Source organism: Brassica napus, unplaced genomic scaffold (genome assembly GCF_020379485.1).
Source record: "Brassica napus cultivar Da-Ae unplaced genomic scaffold, Da-Ae ScsIHWf_2276;HRSCAF=2934, whole genome shotgun sequence".
In the NCBI taxonomy this organism is placed as follows: domain Eukaryota; kingdom Viridiplantae; phylum Streptophyta; class Magnoliopsida; order Brassicales; family Brassicaceae; genus Brassica; species Brassica napus.
The window spans coordinates 586490-592033 of NW_026015668.1; positions in this window are offsets into that span (position 1 = coordinate 586490).

Below are 5544 nucleotides of genomic sequence, written 5' to 3' on the forward strand. Positions count from 1 at the left end.
CGAAAAGCGTTTCGAAGAGGATTCAAAAGAGAACGCAAAGGAGGACCTTTTTGAGGCCTGAAAAGTCGCTATGTAGCAAGTTGGAGGTCTGACAGGTCGCTATGTAGCGAGTAGGAGCAAGCCAAGAAGTTTAGACGAGTCTAACTTGTTTTCGTCGTAAAATCTCAACGGAAATTCCAATTGAGACGAAACGAAAAGCGTTTTGATGAGGATTCAAAAGAGAACGCAAAGGAGGGACTTTTTGAGGCCTGACAGGTCGCTATGTAGCGAGTTGGAGGTTTGACAGGTCGCTATGTAGCGAGTAGGAGCAAGTCAAGAAGTTTAGACGAGTCTAACTTGTTTTCGTCGTAAAATCTTAACGGAAATTCCAATTGAGACGAAAAGAAAAGAGTTTCGATGAGGATTTAAAAAAGAACGCAAAGGAGGACCTTTTTTAGGCCTGACAGGTCGCTATGTAGCGACCTGGTTTGGGAACTGGCTGGTCTAACTCGAGTTTTGATGATACGTTGATGCGGTCATTTCATAAATGCTGCCAATTTTTCTACGAAATTTTCATCATAAAATATTGACTCTTTTCACTTTGCAAATGATGTTCCATAAAACATTTTCGAGTTTAATTTTATGAAAGCTGTTTCGGAAAATATTGTCAAGCTTTTATGAAAGTTATTCCGCAAAATGTCATTATTTTAGTTTTACAAAAGCTGTGTAGAAAATGTTCCTGAGTTTAATTTTAGGAATGATGTTTCGTAAAATGTTATCGAGTTCAGATTGACGAAAGCAGTCTCGTAAAATGTTGTCAAGCTTAATTTTACGAAAGTTATTCCGCAAAACTATTATGAGTTTAATTTTACGAAAGCTGTTTCGTAAACATGTTTTCGAGTGATTGAAGAAAGCTGTCTCGTAAAATGTTGTCAAGCTTAATTTTAAGAAATGTATTCCTCAAAACTAATATGAGTTTAATTTTACGAAAGCTGTTTCGTAAACATGTTTTCGAGTTCGGCTGTGGAAGAGCCCCTTTTCGGAAAAAAAAATGTTTTGCGGCTCTTCTGCAACTTTAGTTTCTGGGTTCAAGTACTATAAACTTTGGCTGTGACGAGCTTAATTTATTGCGACCCATCTTAATCAGAAATTTTCTCATTTTCTGCAGGGATTGATCCGAGGAAGTTCTGAGTAATTTTTCCGTAATAAACTCGAATTCAACAATTTATGTTACCATGGAAGCGACTCTTAAGTATTTTATCATAAAACGTTTTAGCAGTGAGGGAAACGATCTCCCGTTTTGCCTTGTTTCGTCTCTGTCAACCGTTTTTAGGTTTGAATGATTTAAGAAATCAACTTTGTTTCTCCGAAAGTTATCAAGAAGAAGTACAGCCGTGGGGGTTGCGTTTTTTCGCGAGTAACCTAGGGTTTTTCAGCAGTTTTTGGGAGAGCAAGTTTTATTTTTCCGAAAAGTTTTCGGAAAAGGTCTTTTGGTCAAACCCTAACACGATGAGATTTCTCCAACTCGGTAATAAGAAGAACTTTACAGGGTTGGATAGATTTTATCGTTGCCCTTTGTGTTTAGAGGGAGAAATCGCGAGCTCGTTTTAGTGCTCTTCATGTGGCGGCTAAGTTTTCGATTTTGTTGAACACTACGGCGTTTCTGTAAGCGTTGGCCATAGGAGCAGTCAGTGCTGCGATTTTGTCTTTCATATATCCAGACATCATTTCGATCAAGCGTTTTGTGGCCATGAGTAAGAGTAATCCGTAAACCCCCCCCCCCCCCCCCCCCCCTCCTTCTAGCGCCAAACTGTGGGTACCAAAATTCGCACTGTCAATTTCTATTTAAATAAGGAAAGTAGGAGAACCCTAATTTCCCAAAAGTCCCGGATATCTGCTAATACCACACGCCAAGCAATCAGAACACAAAATAAAGACGAGAAAATATAAGTAATCGAAAAGAGAGTAAAGTAGATCTTATTCCCAATTCGCGTTTGAGCGTAACAACAAGGTCAGAGCCTGGGCTACGAGAGCTGTCGGTGAGATTCCTAGTTCTAAAACCCTAAAGCTGCTAAACCTAATTGAGTTGCAGCTCGGATAACAAAAACGAAAAATTGCCTAAATTGCTCTAAGTGCTAAATTTGATGTGTCTCGAATCCCCCTTTGCCTCTCATCTAGGACTCCTTATATACTTGCTCCTAGGTCAGTTTGCGCCTTTCCCCTTCTGTCCTTAAGCTGTCATAGCTCAAAAATGGAGATATTCCAATTTTCCCGATCTTCTTGACTATCTTCGGAAGCTTTACATTTATCCGCGGAAACTTGACATTTATCTTGCCTTACGAACCAAGCATAAACCGTCATAAGACTTATGGGTTTTCGGTTAAGAAATCGTAAGTGGGCTTCGAGTTGCGTTTTAGGTCTCTTTGGGCCGTCTTTGATTTGAAACGTTTATTACGATTTCTTCGACAAAAATAAAATTCCAGCGATTTTTATCATAAAGTTTGACTGATGACATCGAGTGATGAGAAACAAAGAATGGTTTAGCCATGGCCTACGGGAGATAGCATTAAAGAGTAAACGAGAATGTATGGATTCGTGTCATATCAACGTTTTGGGAAAGTTTGGTCGCTACGTAGCGACCGAGCCGTAGCGACCGAGCTTGGCTGGAGCTCGGTCGCTACGTAGCGACCGAGCTTGGCTTGTGCGTGGTCCGATGGTCATACTTGAGCTTGTCCGCGGCCGATTTGGATACATGTCCATTGCCTCCGGACAATCGGTGTTTAGTGGTTCGATTGAGATTAAAACAAGATTTTACCGCAAGGCTCTTTGTGAAGATTCTTTTTACGAAGAATAACTTTCGTAAAAAATGTTTACGCTGATTTTTACGGAGATTTGGACATTAACTTCATCGCAACCGTTTTTTACCCCAACATCTACCCATTTAAAAAACGACCAAGGGTTCCATTAGTGTTTATTGCGAGATGTATGAGTTTAGCTCTGATTCATGGAGGGTTATTCTTGGTGATCACACTAATATAGATTGGGGGCGCTTTCCTGAGGTGTCGTTGAAAGGATAAACTTACTGGATTGCTGCAGATGGAAAAGTACTTGGCGGTCTCTGTATACTACGATGTGAAGAAATTCTTGAAGACTTTCGGTATTGGTTATGAAAAGATTCATGCATGTGTCAACAATTGCTGTATGTTCAGAAGAAATTGAAGAAGCTTGATAATTGTCCGAAATGAGGTTTCAAGGTGGAAGATAAACATGCACACTGGTGAGGTAAAGAAAGGTGTCCCGCAGAAAGTATTAAGATACTTTTCAATCATTCCAAGGCTCCAGAGGATGTTTAGGTCTGAGGAAATGGAAAAAACTTAAGGTGGCATGCTAGTAACCGTAGCACCGATGGGAAACTCAGACACCCTGTAGATTCAGTGACATGGAAACAAATGGATGACCAAAATCATTTATTTGCTGCTGAGGAAAGGAATATTCGGCTGGGATTATCTATTGATGGATTTAATCCTTGCAGCATGCAGAACAGTAAGTACTGTTGTTGGCTTGTGTTGTAGTAAACTACAACTTGCCTCCAAATCTGTGTATGAAGAAGGAGAATATCATGCTAACCTTGCTCATTCCTGGTCCACAGCAGCCTGGTAACAACATTGACGTCTACTTAGAGCCCTTGATAGAGGATCTAAACAAGTTGTGGAGCATAGGAGAGGCGACATATGATGTATTCAGTAAATCTATTTTTACTCTCAAGACAATGCTTCTATGGACGATTAGTGATTTCCCTGCCTATGGAAATCTAGCTGGTTGCAAAGTGAAGGAGAAAATGGGCTGTCATGTATGCGGGAAGGACAAAGATAGTATGTGGATGAAGTTCTGTAGGAAGCATGTTTATATGTCCCATAGAAAAGGTCTCCCACCAACGCATAGGTATCGGGTGAAGAAGACTTGGTTTGATGGAAAAGCTGAACATGGAAGAAAGTCTAGGATACTGTCGGGTCATGACATATCCAATAATCTGAAAAACTATGCAAACAATTTTGGGAATGGCAAAGAATCTTGGATGAAGAGAAAAAGGACTGCCATTGTTGATGAAGAAAAAGATGTGGAAGATGTTTCCAGTGAATCCGAGGCAGAGGAAGAAGATGAAGTAGAAGTTGAGGAGTTATCTAGATGGAAGAAAAGGTCAATATTCTTTAAACTGCCATATTGGGAGGTATGTGTTATATTTTAACAGTTTACATTCAGCTTTTTGAATATTTATCAAGAAAGATTTATCTAACTTTGTTTTGTCTTGTGTGTTTATGATTTTAATAGGACCTACCCATAAGGCACAACTTGGACGTCATGCATATAGAACGAAATGTGGCAAATAGCATTGTCTCCACATTACTGCATTGCGGGAAATCAAAAGATGGACTCAATACTCGTAAAGATCTGGAACATCTTGGTATTAGGAAGGATCTGCACCCCAGCACCAAAGGAAAAAGAACATACCTGCCAGCAGCACCTTGGTCTTTGTCAAAGACTGAAAAGAAAGTATTCTGTAAGCGCCTTTTTGATTTCAAAAGGCCTGATGGATATTGTTCAAATATATCAAGGGGCGTTTCATTAGAAGATTCCAATGTATCATGACTCAAATCACATGACTATTATGTTCTGATGCAACAGTTACTCTCGGTGGCAGTTAGAGGGTTATTACCAAAAGGCCCTAGATTAGAAATACTACGCATGTGTGCATTCTTCAACCTCCTATGTCAGCGTGTAATTGATGTTGAGCATATTTCAGTAATAGAAGCTGAAATTGTAGAAACACTCTGCATGTTTGAGAGATTCTTTCCGCCAAGCTTCTTTGACATAATGGTTCATCTGACAGTTCATCTAGGAAGGGAAGCTAGACTCTGTGGTCCAGTCCAATTCGTTGGATGTATGTATCCATTCGAGAGGTAACTGCTTGTCAATATCATATGTAAGTGTATTGTTTTTGTAAGTGAACTAAATGTTTTTTTACTGTCTGCAGGTACATGAAAATACTGAAAGAATATGTTAGAAACACCGCGAGGCCAGAAGGATGTATTGCTGAGTCAAACCTAGAAGAAGAGTGCATGCGGTTTTGTAGTGAGTTTCTTAAAAAGAAAACAAGTGTAGAGGAAAAATTAGACAGGAATACTGATTATGAGAGCCAGTCAATCCTAGAGGGACGTCCAATATCGGCAGCCACTTCAATTAATCTGTCAGAAATGGAGAAGAGAATGGCCCACCTTGCTGTCATTCAAAATACGTCTGTGGTGGAGCCTTATGTTGAGTAAGTGGACTGATATTTTTTCACTTGTCATCTATGAAATCAAAAAGCGTATTGATACATACTTTTCTTTTTCTTAGCATGCACCTACAATATCTACAAGATACCAATGCCAGATGTAGATGTGATGCAACAGTTTTGTGGAGTACAGATACTATGAATTTTGCATCTTGGTTAAAAGAACATGCAAGTATCTAAATTTTCCTATGTGTTAATTTGTTCTGAAAGTGTCTAACTATCTTTATACCTTT